Source organism: Ylistrum balloti, unplaced genomic scaffold, assembly GCF_031769215.1.
Source record: "Ylistrum balloti isolate Yb309-2 unplaced genomic scaffold, AGI_CSIRO_Ybal_v1 Utg370580, whole genome shotgun sequence".
Lineage (NCBI taxonomy): Eukaryota > Metazoa > Mollusca > Bivalvia > Pectinida > Pectinidae > Ylistrum > Ylistrum balloti.
The window spans coordinates 428,858-446,730 of record NW_026782361.1 but is presented as its reverse complement, the minus strand read 5'-3'; the positions used below and the strand labels follow the sequence as shown (position 1 = coordinate 446,730).

At 34.5% G+C, this 17,873-nt stretch overlaps 1 pseudogene; it reads left to right on the top strand.

Annotated features, from left to right (window-relative positions):
* Positions 1 to 3,027: 3,027 nt before the first annotated feature.
* The window catches only part of LOC132556641 (sodium-dependent proline transporter-like), a 50,360-nt pseudogene continuing 35,514 nt past the window's right edge, over positions 3,028 to 17,873 (top strand).

Below are 17,873 nucleotides of genomic sequence, written 5' to 3'. Positions count from 1 at the left end.
AACGAAAATGCTGTGATTTTATCCTGTGTTCACAGTTTCATAATCTGCTCCTAAAGATTTGATTGATGCCCACGCTTTAACTTGGTAAGATGTATATATTCTTTTGTACTATTGTAATGCATAATAGTTTACTCTCAGTCAAATGCATAACTTATTTTGATGTAACTTATGTATCTTGTTGTTACTAATGTAAATGTAGCAGTAGTTTGCTAGGCAACCCCCCTCTTTAACCTCCTATTTTTCTATATATTTTGTTTACATGCAGAGTTAACTAAGTGGGCAACACTTAATTGTTTTCTTATTTAATTAACTTTTTGTTATGCTTAGTACGTATTGCATGTATTGTATATATTAATGAAATAAGTTTATATTAATATATCAAAAGGAGGAGTTCCGATGAAAACAAGAGCTGTATCAGTACGTGAAATTATTACCTCTAGAGATATTCCGAGGCAAGTGAAATGAAGGTGTATACACAGACCCTGCAATTCAACAAAAGACAATCACTATAATGTTTTAAAATACGATATCTCGTTCAAAGATATGTGCTGAATAAAAAGCATAAAGAAGAGATCGATATTAAAAAGACACATTATTCAGAGCCATATTAGATTTAACGTTAGTAAAACAGAGAACTGATTGAAATTGTACAGGGATAATAAGAACAGTTGTTCCAGAAGTATTCCTCAGTGTAATCCGTTATGAAAAACATTGTCGAATCGATTAAGGACTACTCTGCCTGCAATTCTGCAGTTTATGTAAGAGTAGTTCAAAACACAATGTTTTGATAATTTGTTTAAAAAAAGACAATTGTTGAATATTTCATAGATATTTGGAAAACAGAATGAGTCAAGTGGCATGATTGCTTTGATAATGATAAACACCTGTGAAACAACAACAGTCCTACTTTAATTTTCTCTATGCAACTTTATAGGCACAATGGTAGTGGTGCTGCTAATTATAAAGTGGTGAGTTTTTACAAACCTAACTAAATTTACAACCGCAGCGATGTATGCTTCAGTTATAGTTTTTCTCGTTTGTATGTCTCTGAGTCATACTTTAATACACTGTGTTAGGGATTTGTTTCGCCTCACAGAAATCTCATCATTTGGAGTCAAAACCAGAAATCTCATTTTGACGATAGCATATTATCGTGGAAGATCAGTCACTTACAATAACCAACGTTACACCCTCTCAAATTGATATTCTACATGTAATCTTACGTTGAAAACAGCAAACATAAGACATTGTCGGAAAAACCCCGCTATACCATGGTTCATTGGGATGGTATGGTTGACAAATATTGTTATTAACACGTATTTGTGGAATAAAGGAGTGTTGAATGAAGGTCATCACACTTCAAAGAAAAAAACCTTCGCTAGGCGTTTATTGTTTGTATGAGGGAGTGGCTTATGCAATTTACATCAAACAAATAAAATGAAAAAATGGATAGCAACTACATACGACTTATATGTGTTTTCGTTAATAGTACATATAGTAGAAGAAAAGAGAACATTAATATCTTACGTCTGTGAAGCAAGTTCATCTTCCCATGGGTTTCTTGACTTTCTTCATCTATTTTATCGGATTTAATAACTGGAAAGGTGTGACCTGATTGTCTTTCTTTCCTGGGATACCAAGGAGGAAAATAAATGTTTTACAATCATAACATCAAACAAAGATGATAAGTTATACAATGTATGTGAAAACTGTTATGATGAAAACAATTCAGTAATTATCATACTTTTCATATTTTGTAGTGCGCTCTATTTTGGGGATTGTGTAATATGCTACATGTCGGGATATGGAATATGAAATTCGTTAGTGTATTTAGATTTCTTCACATGGATAGTGTTATTTTTCATAGTAGGAAATCATGACATTGGTAGTAGGTTAAACTCCTTCTGGCATCTGAGCGAAACAATCTATAAATATGTAATTGTAATCAATGTCAATATATAGATATATAACAGTATAACAGATCATGACTTGATTTTGCACGCCTGACAGATATATACCTTATTGCCATAAGCTCGTCATTTATTCCATCTTGCTGTTTACGAATTTGATCTAATTCGGCGTTCAAGCTAGAGACGGATTTCCTTAGAGCTGTAACCTCAGAGCGAAGAGTGTCATATTCAAAAGTTTGATGTCCGTTTCTTGCAAGCAACACGGCTAACAACATAACCAAAAGTACACCATACACCATCTTGAATGTCTGCCCAAGTCTGCAACGTAGTGATAAGGCTCACCTGTAGCACATTAATCAAAGAAGAGGTTTGATGACTTTTTTAGTTTTCGTATCGTTTTCGAGTAGAATTCTATTAACCTTTTTCATTTTCTATTTGTCACTTTGAATAAGAATCTTGTTCACTGTAAGAGAACGTTTATTTATGCGTACAAATGATAATGCTGTGATAGTAACAATTCTGTAAGCTGACTAAACCGTTTGACAACAGATAGCATAAGTTTAGAGATCACGTTATGGCCTTGACCGTTTCACAGAAAAAACATAATAATGACTAATGGACGATACGGTTATACGATTAAGTATTCATTGGTTTGTTCACATTATTATGCATGAATGAGCTTAAATTATCCGTGTCGAGTAGCTAAACGTTGATCACGACAACACAGTAGAATTGACTATGTGTCTACATGTATAGATCACACACACATACACACTTATTAAGATCACATGTACCGACCACAATTGACGCTTTATGATTTTTGTACTGCGTTAGGCCAAGGAGACAACGTAATCTCTGAACTGACACCACCAATGGTGTAAATGTATAGTTAGCTTGCAGAACGTAACTATCATATCGCTATTGTTTGTATGTGAACAACGTTTTACCATACAGCAAGGATTCTTATAAAAAAAAATTACAGAGATAAAATAAAACGTTATAATCAGTCTCCTGAATGTCGATATTAACTCGAAGGTAAAATGTCATCAAGCTTCTGTTTTGATTATACTTTGGTACAACCTTATCATTACCTTTCAGATGTGGGCAGTTATTCAAGATGGTGTATGGTGTTCTTTTAGTTATGTTGTTAGCTGTGTCGCTAGCGATAAACGGACATCAAAATTTTGAATATGACACTCTTCGTTCTGAAGTTTCGTCTTTGAAGAACTCCGTTCTCAACTTGAACGTTGAATTAAATGAAATCCGTAAACAGCATACTGAGATGCGTGAGGAGCTGAGGATAGTAAGGTATATATCTGTAACTATCAAATAAAGTACGAGTAAAGTAAGGGTCGGTCAAGTAAATATCTGCTACATTAACAACATTGGTTACGAACTTTTATTTTACTCATATAATAAAGTATTTCATGTCATTCAATCATATGCCGGTGTATGTATCACATTCATTAAAGATATGAAAAAATCTCCTGCAATATATCTCAAATTTATCGATGGGAAAGAACTAAATATTATTAACATTCTTATCTTATTTCAGGAGAGCAAAAATATTCACGCATTTTTCAAAACCTATATGAAATAGGAAAAACCCATGAATTTTCTTTGATATATACAGCAGATTTTATTCTTAATATGCATCGCAATACGTTTCCATAACAACATTCATATTTGCTGGCTTACTTTCCATTTGATTGAATACTCGTAATTCTTACTTATTTCTTCTCTTGCCTGGTATTCCAGGAATAATCAACTATCAGGTTGCACCTTTCCTTTCGTCAAATCGGACAAAAACGATATGCAACCGCATGAAAAGGTACATCATGAAAAAGTGAAACTGTATAACAAAAGATCAGGTAAGTTGTCTATTGTTTTCTTTCTTCGCGGACTATGTGTATACAATAAAGCTGTACCTCTGTAATTGCTATGATTGTAAACATTTTCTGTCATTTGCATTTTCCATCTAACCGGTCTAGCTGTTTGTTTGACATTTTACTCCAAAGGATCTTGATATAAATGTGACGGGCCTTCCGTATGTTATTCATACTGGTAGTAGTCATTAGCTTGTACGCTATGACACATTAGGCATTTCATCATACGAACTATAGAATAGAATAATTCCATATTTTAATGTAATAAGTATGGCTAAGAATCGTTGGAGGTTCATCATTATCCGATTGTGACGACAAAAACATTATATTTTGATTTACATTATGTTACCTTACCAATTGCTTCAAACAAGAAATTTTATTCGTTGATGTTATAGATGAATAAAACGCGCTCATAAATACAAACAATTCACATCTTACACGAGAACTGGTCGTAAAGTAATTCTTTCAATCGGAAATATGGAAATTTGAACATCTGGCGGAAATCTTTGTTAATAGATATGCAAGGCTGTCAACTTTGTAACAATTAACATTATGCAAAAAATATGAACACAATCACAAACATCATAAATATATCATCAAATGTATATAATACTAAGTAGTACAATTATATAAATCGTAAATTATTATTCTATCATTGGCTCATCTTTAAATCAAATAATCCATTTTGCCATGTTTTCCTCAATTTTTCCCATCAAAACATTCAACATGTATAATTTCTACAAACAGCTATCCTAAGCTATGCTGTTTAATTACATTAAAAAGATCTTCTTTGATTTACCTACATTAATAACGGTAAGATTAAGCATACGCCGGACATCCTTTCGGAGAACATGGTCTTATAATTTTCATGTTATTCATAATTTTGACTTGAAAATGCTAATTAATTTAGATGTCGGCATTGCCTTGTGTTTCCGTTATCAACAATCATCGTCTTGTTTTCATATCGCCTTATTCATGAAGTATGCTGAGTAGAAACATTGCCTGGTTAAATTGTTATGTATTTTGAAAGGAAGGGCCATATCTAAATAACAATTTTTGCCCATTGCAGTGTCCGTATATACGCCTTCCTTTTACTTGCCACGGAACATCTCTAGAGGTAACACTTTAATGTATTGATAGATATCTTGTTTTTCTCGGAACGCATTTGGAGCCAATCATTTAATGCAATGACGCATTCCTCCTCTTGGAACATCTCCACAGAAATCCATTTATTACACTAATACATCTGTCTTTTTCATCGGGTAAATATAATATAAATATCGTATATATATTGGCAACGCACTGAAATAAATACTTCTCTGTGAGCATTTTTTACTACAACAGCAAAGGTTCTGTAAATGATTGTAAACATTTGTTTGCAACAAAATATGATTTAGTGGAAGACAATCGAATATCAAATATATGGTAGTATATTTTGTAATAAAATATAAATGGAAAAACTGCACACATGAAACATCATTTACCTTGTGTTTACAATGTATATATGACTGTATAGTGCCAACAGCAGTAAAAGGTGAAAAAGGAGATTCAGGAAACCAGGGGCCTAAAGGGGATAGCGGGTCGCAGGGGCTTCCCGGACCAAAAGGGAATATTGGGACGCCAGGACCTAGAGGATTTAAAGGAGACACTGGAATACTTGGGGTCACAGGGCCGAAAGGGGATAGCGGGCTGCCAGGGCCTAAAGGAGACATTGGAATACAGGGGCTTGCAGGGCAGAAAGGGGATAGCGGGCCGCCAGGGCCTAAAGGAGACATTGGAATACAGGGGCTTGCAGGGCAGAAAGGGGATAGAGGGGATTCAGGAATTACAGGACCTAAAGGTGATGTCGGACCGGCTGGACCTAAAGGTGATACCGGACTAACTGGATCAACAGGACCTAAAGGTGACCACTAAAGACAAAACAATGTTGGTTGGTAGGAGGGTATCCTATAATGCATATATTTCGTCTCTGAGGTAACAAAAGATATAACCGAAGTAAGAGAGAAAACACTGCGACAGGAAAGTAAAAAAAACACGACAGACATATTGTTAGCTCTCTTAAGCAGTGGCAAAAAGTCATAGAAGCATGAAGTAGCATATTTAACAAACATGTAAATAGTAAATAATCTGATTTTAGAGAAGGGAGACAACTTGCTTGCTTCCCTTTATTTATTCATTTCCTTTGATATGTTTGATATGATGCACAAAAAGATTTTGAAATGAAAACTTGTACGATCTTCCACTTTTATGACTTAAGTAACCTCAAATGCAACAGATTCTGTGTAAAATAAACACAAGGGAAAATGTTTGAAAGTACCCTTGTATACCAAATGCATATTTTCAATCAAATCTGTGTAATAAGATCACTCAAGGGAGCAGAAAAAGTGGCCTTGTTACACAGGAGACCTTTAAATAGAGGTTCAATTACTTTTAATCTGCATTACATAGAGAACAAAAAAGTGTCCTTAACAGACAGGCGGACTTTGTATAAAGGTGGCCTTTAACAAGATGTTTTTATACAGATTTCACGTGTTTAGCAAAATGTTTTCTAAAAGAATTTTTTTCTGTGGTTGCATACAGGGACAAATAGGAAGATTGCGTTTGAAGCTGGATTAGAAGATAGAATTACAAATGTTGTGGAAGGAATGCCTATCGTCTTTCTCCGGGCTGTGCTTAATTTAGGAAATGACTATGATCCATCGACGGGTATCTTTCTGTGCAGTGAGGCAGGTGTTTATGTGTTTACTTGGTCAATACAAATAAATGCCGGCCATTCATTGGTCACGGCTTTATGCATAAATGGACAGCTACACGGATATGTGGATGTCAATAGATTAGAAAGTGGTGCGAACACCGGCTCTTCTACTTTTATAACAGAATTGAATGTAGGTGATAGAGTTTATATCACAGCATATACACCTGATATCCCTGGTACACTTATAGAATATCTAGGTACAACTTTCTCTGGTTATTTACTGAACTAAGTTTTTATCCACTGAAAATGTATCATAAGAAATATGGTCGAAAAATTATAGCTTTCTGAAAAACAAAATTGTATTTTGTGACACTAGAATGTGGTGTTGATGTTTTCAATATTTTTCGTTGACAACTATTTTTGTGAATAAATTCACGAAGTGCAACAGTGCTAAGAATATGAAAATATTTGTGTTTTGCAATTGTTTATCTATTATTTACCTTATCACTAGTAATTGCATTCACTTCAGCTATAGTATATTATCTGAAGCATACAGATATCAATGATAATAGGTTCTGATAATATAATAATGATATATAACACTTTAACACACAATTAATTAATGCCTAACACAGCTGTTTCATTCCTCTAAGAATTGTCAGTGATACTGCTTATGAAAAACCAAAATGATTAAAAGACAAGTCAAATTCTACATGAAGTGTACTATCCCAATAATGAAGTCCATTTTGGTAATTTCATATATCTAAAAATTTCAGAAGAATCACAAGTATATTCTGAACCGTACCACTATTCGATTGAGTTAAAACATGTCATTCAAGTGACGCTAAATATTGGGAACTGAATCTTCACCAGCAGTGTCTATCGCCTGCAGAATATCGAAGATTGTACAAAGGATTATCAAACTATTTTATTCTTTGAGACAAAATGGGTGCGGATGTACTAGACATAGTGATTATTTAATTCAAAGGCTTCCAGGTGCCTACAAGCAATATACAGGTCATGTTTCTCCATTAAAATGAACACACTGTTAATGAATAAAACTTTAAGCATTGTCAGCAACGATGAAGTCTTTAAAGGAGGCCTGGCAGGGATTATATCAGCCTTCAGGAGATAGATATTTCCATTCAGGATGAGCATCATTGAATCAGTTATAAGCCCTTGTCAATAACGTTATTTTTCCAGGTCCGTTATAGACCACTTGTTAAAACCAGCATTAAGACTTAGATTCTGCCGGATGGAGGCGGTAAACCTTCCGGAACACCTTTGGTCTTATTCTCCTAGAACCCTTCCTGGAGTTTTCTTTAAAATCTTTCTTTTGGTTGATATATATAAAATATCTAAAAATTTTAAATAACACATTGTCCTTAAACTGCATTGTTTACAGTATGTACTTACTTCATGGGACATGTATTAGTCATTCAAAAGACTTATTTTATCCATACCAAATTAGTCAATTTCTGAAAAGTTTATGAGCTAAACGTTTCAAGAACAAATCGTTGATTAAGATATATGTGTTAGCTTAACGTGATCAAAACATGACAAGATAATGTTATCGGTCTTTGACCTATTTACATAGTGTCTTGAAAGCTTTCGTCAGGTCACTAACACGTGCACATAAGGTTAACTGTTCACCAATAGTACAGCTGTGATTGTGTAACTTTCAAGCATTCTATGTGTAAATGTTTTCACATTTTGTCTCAGTGTCGTCGAATCTAAGTTTAAATTATGATTGAAATAACATGTCGACATTTTCTTTATAGTTATTATTATGAGGATATCAAAATACGCTATTAATGCATGTGAAAACTAACGCATGCACTGCAATGTTTGTGTAATGATAAATTTATTGGACTGAAGGTAATCATTCTCTTTGGGACGGAACGCTCACCTAAGATATTGTTTGTCGTAATTTTGGCTGTAGTTTTAGTTGTTCCTCTGGGTGTAAATGGTCACGTGAATTGCTAGTATGGTTGTCTTCTTTGTAAAGTTTCTGAGGTTAAGAATCTGTATTCATTTTAAGCGCTGAATTGGTTAAGATCCACTAGGAACTAAATATGATAAGGTTATTACTAATTATTATTAAACTGACGTTCGTACAGGACTGTTTAACATGTATTTCCACTTTACTGTGCTGATAATCAAATGATGTTGTAATGTTTTCGTTGAAAGGGAAATATTCGTTACAATATTTATTATATTAAATTATTAAAAAATAGTGTCTTTCACGATTATTAAAGATATTTCAAAATTTCAAAATAGACCTTCTTGAATTTTGGTCAAAGCTTCAAATTTGTGTTAGAACATAACAAAGGACACATTTTTACAATATAATTATTTGGCTGAAAACTTATTTTTAACGAGGAATGGACGTTCATGAGCAACACTGTGTTGCGATCTTTTGTAAAGAAACGTTAGATTTTTATCAATTATGTTCCATAATTCAGTAAAATAAAATAAACAATATTATCTCCCTTGTTTCAAAGGATTAATAAACAATCAATAGAAACATATCCACAAAGCAATCAGATGGAAGAAAAAAAAATCTGCAGAAGAAAGAAAACAATTAGACAAATGAACTATATCTCAGAAGATCACGCAAGCGTTCTACCTTAAAGGCAGAAGACTCATACAGTGAAAATCTTTTACTTATTTCATGTGTGGCAGAGGGGGGTAATTTATGGAAACACAACCCTAACCTCTAGAGTTCTCTGTCAATCGTTTTATTTATCAATGTTAAAAGTCGAAACCCTGTAACGAAATAAAATCACGCTACAGGACCTAATACATGACTATTATAACATTTACACATAAAAACACAATTGTCGCTGACTCAAGGGAGACAACTATTATAGACATAATACTAAACTCACTGACGATCCTAATTTATACAATCAATCAATTACCATTAAATCCTTACATTTAACTCTACACACACTGGTAGCCTTAGCAATACAAAATATCTTATTTGTTAAATTATCCTTCATCAAATACGTTGTACATAGAGTCAAATTAAAATAATCAAATCAATTAAAATAGCTACTAATTGATATACAACATACAATATCATACCTATGTATTGGCACAGGGCCCTAAACAACTTGTCAGCGAGCTTGTATCAGACAACTTCTGGCAATAATCTGTAATCTGTAAGTTTCCAAAATACAATTTTACTAATTATTCAAAATCAAGAAAATTCCGAAAATTCGAAATCTCAAACTATTTAGAATTTCCAAATAGATGTATAATGTATATTATATATATACAATAAAATATAAATATAAAAGAAAATGATTCAAAACACTTACATTAGTCAGGTACGTAGGTGAGTCCACAAAGGGTACTGACAAAATCTACAAGAAACACAAAGAAAATCCCGCCAAACTGACCACTAAAAACCAGCCAATCAGAATACTTGCTCAACTTGACGTAAGTGACCAAACAACAACACACCTTAGGTTACTAACGTCACAAAACATACATGATGAGCACAAGTACAAAACATAACAAGAACGTAACACCACAATATGGAACATGACGCGCGGGCACGGTTTTTTCGGCGAGTAAACAGAAATTCTAATTTAAAAGATAATTCCACCCTGCTACACATGCACTGTCGATGTGCTCTAGCTTTATCACCGTCCTTTTCTAGTTCTATTTGTAGTCTAGGAAGCGTGACCTCGTCAGTAGCCGGAAGTGGTTCCATATTTGCTGACCCTGTATTTCTTTTGAGAGCGTGATATCATTAGACAGAGACTACATCGAGGCAACGGGAAATTTCCGTTCTATATTTCAAGGATCATCACAATGTTCATGTTTGGTTTGGATTAAGATTTCTGTGTAGTCTTTAAGTACATGTGTACTCATTTTCATTTTAGAATATGATTAATTAGGATAATTTAGAATATTGAATTCTGTCAACTTGTAAAAAGACAAAGATTTATAATATTTTCTCCCTTCCCCGACCCATAAATCAACATGGATTAGTTTAAGACAGTTTCACAGGGCACTTTCCTATACTGTCTAATGGAAATATTACAAAAAAAACAAACAAACAAAATCTAGGGGGAAAAGATGAAAATAGGAAAAAAATAAAAAATTAAAAAAAAATAAAATAAAAAAACTGGCCGGTTATTTTGACTGTCTGTTTGTACAGTTTTTCTGATTACTTTTAATTGATTCATACAAACAAATATTAGTGTGAACAATAAAAAAGTTCATCAGTTTCAGTGAATACAACTTCATCCGATTTTCATTTGAACACCTCAATAGGTAACACATATTGACAAAATCCCTTAATGATACAGTATAACATATTGGCAGTGGTGGCTACAAGTTCTGATGTAATACAGTCATGGGTGGCCGGGTGGCCGGGTGGCGCGTATCGCTCTCGCCGTTCACCTAGCCGACCGGGGTTCGATTCCCGGAACGGACGTGAAAAGACAAGTGGTCGCCTGCCACGTGCGTTTTCCCCGACTACTCCGGTTTCCTCCCACAATAAGACCCCTTGCGTGCTTACATCCGAGCCAACAAGAGTGATTAGTATAAGTTGACATAACTTGTTTCGCAATTGTTGTAAAATAAATAAAGTATATGCAGTCATCAGAAAAACTCTTCATCTCCTCGGTACATATCTAGAACTTCTTATGTGACACTGTTTAAAATTACCAATCTTCTAAAACCCAAACAATAAACCGGTTTGAATTTAGAGTTCATTTCAGTACACTTGCTGGAAAAGGTAATTTGTTTTTCGTTGCAAGCGAATCAACCATATGTAAATATCAAAGTAGGCCGACCCATATTCTACAAATTAATTGAAGCCAAAATTGCAACAACAAAAAAAATGTTTTTATTCTATTTTGGGAGTAAGTGCCAAAAATGAGGTCAGTTTAATGCCCCGCCGGGGTAGAAGGAGGTGAGGTACTGATATTTGTACGAATGAAAACGATGCTCAAATCATTCGACATTTCCACCCATCCAAATTGCAGTATACTTCTGATGTAGAAAGCGTGATTCTCTACACTGACCGAATAAAAAGTAAACTTTCTGTTGTCGGCAATGACTGCTTAAGTTGTATTTCTAATTTTAAAACAAATACTCTGTCAGAATATCCGGATTTATATGTTTTGATAAAACAAGGAAAGTAAAACAAATTTCCAGAATAGGGTTACTTCCACTTGGACCGTAAATGATCAAACATATGCGTCCAACAAAGTCTGAAGAATTGCCACAAGGGGGATAACTCGTACAGCATTATTCACAGAAAACAATCGCGAACATCTTTGTCCTATTTAACAAATTTACGTCTCTGGCCATGAACTTTTGAGTGAAAATTTTGGATTACATATCTTTTACTTGGAATTAAGCAGATAAATAATTTTAAGAGGATGGCGTTTTTTGTTGTGTATTTGTTGTTTTGTGATGAAATGTATCAAATTCATGCACTCGTCACACCTGAATGAGAAAGCAAATAAATATCAATTGTAACATTTCCTGGACGCTTGGCACTCCGCCACCAGACCAGGTAACTTGGTGTCTATTAATTGTCTATTTATATTCTCTATATTACGGAAGCGTTTTCCGGCAACGTTGTGTTTTATTTTATATCGAAATTTCGAGATAGCAACTCGAAATTTCGAGTTAGTAATCCGAAATTTTGAGTTAGCCTATCAACTCGAAATTTCTGCTTACTGACTCAAAATTTCGGATTACAAACTCGAAGTTACTATCTCAAACTTTCGAGTTGCCATCTCGAAATTTTGGGTTAATATCTCAAAATTTCGGATTACTAACTCAAAATTTCGGATTAATGACTCGAAATTTCGAGTTACCATCTCATTCATACAAAAACAATTAATATGTACAAAGAATGATATAAATAAAACCGTGAGTTCATTACGTACATGAGGTTCATCCGTTTAGTTTGATATATATGGTAAATAGATACTCAAACACTACAATCATCTTAACGGGCACATGATGTTTTAACTCTAAGCTTCAAATTTCTACATTTGTATAAAGTGAACGACCGGGCCCAATATAGCATCGGTCACTCAACACCTGTCTGACACGTATTAACTTCAGGCAATCAGTGTAATCTTCATATTCTTAGGTATGGTCTATTTCTGCTGACGGTCAGTATCTAGAATGTTTGTTTGTTTGCTTTATTGCTCTCTCCTACGTTCCTTTGTCTGTTTGTTTATTTTTGAGAGTATTATTCGGCAACAGTAAATGTTGCTTTGAGGCGGTGTCCTCTTGTAGCAATCTGTGTCCATCTCCCTGAGAACATATCGCGACGCCCGTACCATGCCTGCAACCACGTGCTGACTTGTGACCCAGCTTCCTTAGAAAAACAGACTACCACATAGGGAGCATTGAACCACACATATATGTACCTCGGAACCTCACCCGGAGTTATGTTAGCCAGCGCGTTACTGACTTAGTCATTGTGTTCAATTCAATTTGTTTATTCTTTAAATCTTACGCCTTACAAGACTCAGAATGAAATATAATACATAGTTTAACAGGGTCATAGTGTTGTACAGGAGATTGTATGTGTATTTATACATCTTTACACTTTCCTACACAAAACCCTACGTGTTAATGCATGTACCGTACTTTGACACTAAAATGATTGGTTCGTTTAGAACAAATTTAATGTATTTGCCACGATAATACAAATGTTTTACAATCTACATTATATGTTTATGATATACCATAAAATATGGCTACACATATCTGACCCGTAAATTAGTACACAATAGATATTTTCAGGTGAAATGATAATTTAGTCTAGAAGTATTCTGGTAATTTTAACTTTCAACATTAAGTTTATAAAAATGCTTTCGCGAATACATGAAAGACTACTTTTATACAACAGTTTCATGAATTCAGAAATAAATTTACAAACAAGAGTTGCCATATGTGGTTATATTTGTCAATTTTTTTACAATGACCAAATTTTCATATTGTTCATACCTCGTTATCTAGAACTTGTTTCACTCGATATTATTTATTTATTTAACTTTATTCCACAACCATTGCGAGACAAGTTGTAATTACTCCTGTTGGCCCAGATGGAAGCGCACAAGGGATTTTTATGGTGGGTGAAAACAGGTATACCCAAAATACCGGTAATGTAGAATGTCTTTATAATCAATAAAACGACAATAAAACATTTCCGTGTTATTTCGAGCTCTATAAATTAATGAATTAGGTACGAAACTACGTCTAGCGTTGAGTGGCCAGCTTTAAAACCAAACTGTGCATAGACGATAATAGAAATTTCTGCGTTCTACTGTATAAGCCCTTTGTTAAAACTGAGGTACTTGCATCATAATAGCGCCCTATTTTACGCGCCGGAACAATGCAGCCAGGTTAGCCAATCTCCGTGAATCCTGTTAAACTTGTTTATTGGTGTTAAAATTTTATTTATACAAAGAAGTAAACATTCTTCAGAACGTAAGAATAGTTCAGAATGTTTCAGATTTCAAACTTCCAAAGTGCATTTGAATTATATTTACGTTTCTATGTTATCATGAATCGAGACCTAATGAGTGTTATCTACATCATTACTGTTACTACCGACACAACATCAGTCAAAGTCATCAATACTATTTTAGTAAGATCTTTCGTGAGGCTATTAAGGGAATAAACTGTGCCTCTCCGGTGGCTGACTTGTTTTTGTTATCATACGAGGCTGAATTTATCAAAGACTTTATCAAAACTGTTCACAAAGACTTGCAATGTCCTTCATTTTCTTTTTCAGAAATACTTATGACGTCTTGTCTTTGAAAAAAAACAAAATATTGATTGTATTTATTGCCCATGTCCATCGTATATACCTTCCTGAATTGGAAATAAATGACACGTCACATCAGCCGCTTATCTCGATCTTTTTCCTACAACGAAACCAACATGGTCAACTTCCACCAAGCTCTTTGCTGCTTTCATTTTCCATTTCTGGATAGCAGCACCCCCGCACTTCTCACCTATGGAGATTACATATCGCATTTGATTCGATATCCATAGACCTGTTCCCAGTAACATGATTTTCGTGAAAGGTGACATCAATGGCAGACAAACTCATCATACATGGTTTCAAGAGATGTAGAATGCTGCAAAATTTGGAGGATTTTTCACGGTCGTCATAGTGATCTCACCGAGAAATATTCTGTTTCTTTGTCGATATGAAGCTGGATATGTCTGATGTCCGTAACCTTGCCTGGAGGTTCCGTTGTTATATACCTAGTTCTAATTTTAGAACGTGATATTACTAACTACTAGGATTGACCAATGCTTACATGGCGGGTGTCGTGGATGAAGCGGAAGACGCTTACTCTTTCTGAACATCTAGTCTTATTTCCTTGCGCTTTTAGGAGTCTCCCTGTAAATATTTCTTTTGTTTGTATTTTTCCAAATTTTCTCTTAAACATAATATTTCTCAACAAGATCACTATGACGACTAGAAAACAATGCTGATAACAACTGACATATAATCACGACAAACTAATTTGTAGTCAATAACACCATTATTGCTACAAAAGGTTACACTTCCAACTCTGTCAACAGTATGATATCCAATATGCTCAGTCGTAGAAGTACACAAACAGTGTAGATAAAATATTTATCCATATAACTATGACCAGGAATAACGGAGTCCTTCCTATTGTACAGCATATCACACATTTCATTGTTGAGTTCATTATTAGCTACAAAACTAGACCCCGTACCCACATTTGTAACATTTAAGCGGCTCGAGCTGAGAACATGTTAACGCCCGAAGACTTCTATATATATAAAGGGGGCGCAATTTTCTTGCTGAAATGAGCTAAAACGAAAAAATATATAGATTGTTCATCTGCATTATACTTCAAACAGATATACAATCCGTTATGCTTACAACTTCTGTGATATGTTGTTTTTTTTTAAATAGCTTTAGTGAAATATTTCAACCTTGTCACCTCATGAAAGATGTATGCACTGTCGTTGCCTAGTTATGATGATAGACGTGATACGGTCAAGAAAAGAGATAGGACAAAAAGTAAAGTGGGTTTTTTATTCTGTAGGTGAAGGACAAAGATACAGACCTGCTGATTCCCGATTTGTAGAAATGATATGTAAATCTGATGAGAAACAAACTTGCTGTTTAAGAGTTCGTAGAAATATTAGGTAAATATGATAATGTCGACCTCTCCGAGTGTAGAAATATAAGGTAAATATGATAATGTCTACCTGTCCGAGTGCAGAAATATAAGGTAAATATGATATTGTCGACCTGTCCGAGTGCAGAAATATAAGGTAAATATGATAATGTCTACCTGTCCGTGTGTAGAAATATAAGGTAAATATGATATTGTCTACCTGTCCGTGTGTAGAAATATAAGGTAAATATGATAATGTCTACCTGTCCGAGTGCAGAAATATAAGGTAAATATGATATTGTCTACCTGTCCGAGTGCAGAAATATAAGGTAAATATGATAATGTCTACCTGTCCGTGTGTAGAAATATAAGGTAAATATGATGATGTCTACCTGTCCGTGTGTAGAAATATACGGTAAATATGATAATGTCTACCTGTCCGTGTGTAGAAATATAAGGTAAATATGATATTGTCTACCTGTCCGTGTGTAGAAATATAAGGTAAACATGATAATGTCTACCTGTCCGAGTGCAGAAATATAAGGTAAATATGATAATGTCTACCTGTCCGTGTGTAGAAATATAAGGTAAATATGATAATGTCTACCTGTCCGTGTGTAGAAATATAAGGTAAATATGATATTGTCTACCTGTCCGTGTGTAGAAATATAAGGTAAATATGATAATGTCTACCTGTCCGAGTGCAGAAATATAAGGTAAATATGATATTGTCTACCTGTCCGAGTGCAGAAATATAAGGTAAATATGATAATGTCTACCTGTCCGAGTGCAGAAATATAAGGTAAATATGATATTGTCTACCTGTCCGAGTGCAGAAATATAAGGTAAATATGATAATGTCTACCTGTCCGTGTGTAGAAATATAAGGTAAATATGATATTGTCTACCTGTCCGAGTGTAGAAATATAAGGTAAATATGATGATGTCTACCTGTCCGTGTGTAGAAATATACGGTAAATATGATAATGTCTACCTGTCCGAGTGCAGAAATATAAGGTAAATATGATATTGTCTACCTGTCCGAGTGTAGAAATATAAGGTAAATATGATATTGTCTACCCGTCCGTGTGTGGAAATATAAGATAAATATGATAATGTCTACCTGTCCGTGTGTAGAAATATAAGGTAAATATGATAATGTCTGCCTGTCCGAGTGTAGGAATATAAGGTAAATATGATGTCTACCTGTCCGTGTGTAGAAATATAAGGTAAATATGATGTCTACCTGTCCGAGTGCAGAAATATAAGGTAAATATGATAATGTCTACCTGTCCGAGTGTAGAGATTTAAGTTAAATATGATAATGTCTACCTGTCCGAGTGTAAAAATATAAGGTAAATATGATATTGTCTACCTGTCCGAGTGTAGAAATATAAGGTAAATATGATAATGTCTACCTGTCCGAGTGCAGAAATATAAGGTAAATATGATATTGTCTACCTACCCGAGTGTAGAAATATAAGGTAAATATGATAATGTCGACCTGTCCGAGTCCTGGATTTTGTGTACTGGTATAGGACAGTTCCATGTCCTTCAGAATCAGAGCACCGTTCACCACCACACCACATAAGTCGGTATGCAGTGTAATCGGAAGGCGTAATGAAAACACTATTCCATCGCCGGGGTTCGAACTAGTGACTCTTCGGTCTCTAGCCAGACACTCTACCACTCGACTAAACAGAAATCCAGAGGCTAAAAGGGCGATCTGTTCTCTCATTTTGGAACGAGACTAAGTTTTACATTGCGAGTTTTGTCACTTAAGCAGAATATGTTTACTTTTCCGGAACACCTGGTCTTATTCTCCTTGCATGTTTTAAGGAGTCTCCGTGTACATATTTTCTTTTCCATATTGTATTGAATTGGAACTTAGATCACGCTTCTGTTGATATGTCGTTGTTCTAATTTCATAGGTAGACATTTAACGTGTTTACACAAACCGGAATACGTGTTTACCCACTTAGTCATTAAAGACAAGGTCAGGCTTTGTAATGCAATCGCTTAGAGTACAATGTATGTAGAGCTGGTAATCATTAACAATGACACATTAGTTACGGTACAACAAATTTCTGTGTTTGCAATTGCTATTACGAGTACTGTACGTTATCTATGACTAGAACTGAAATACGGATATGCTGTAGTTTCTAGAGCACAGTGGACAAACAGGTACAAAGTACAGATAAATTTCGAAAGCTCGTGCTAT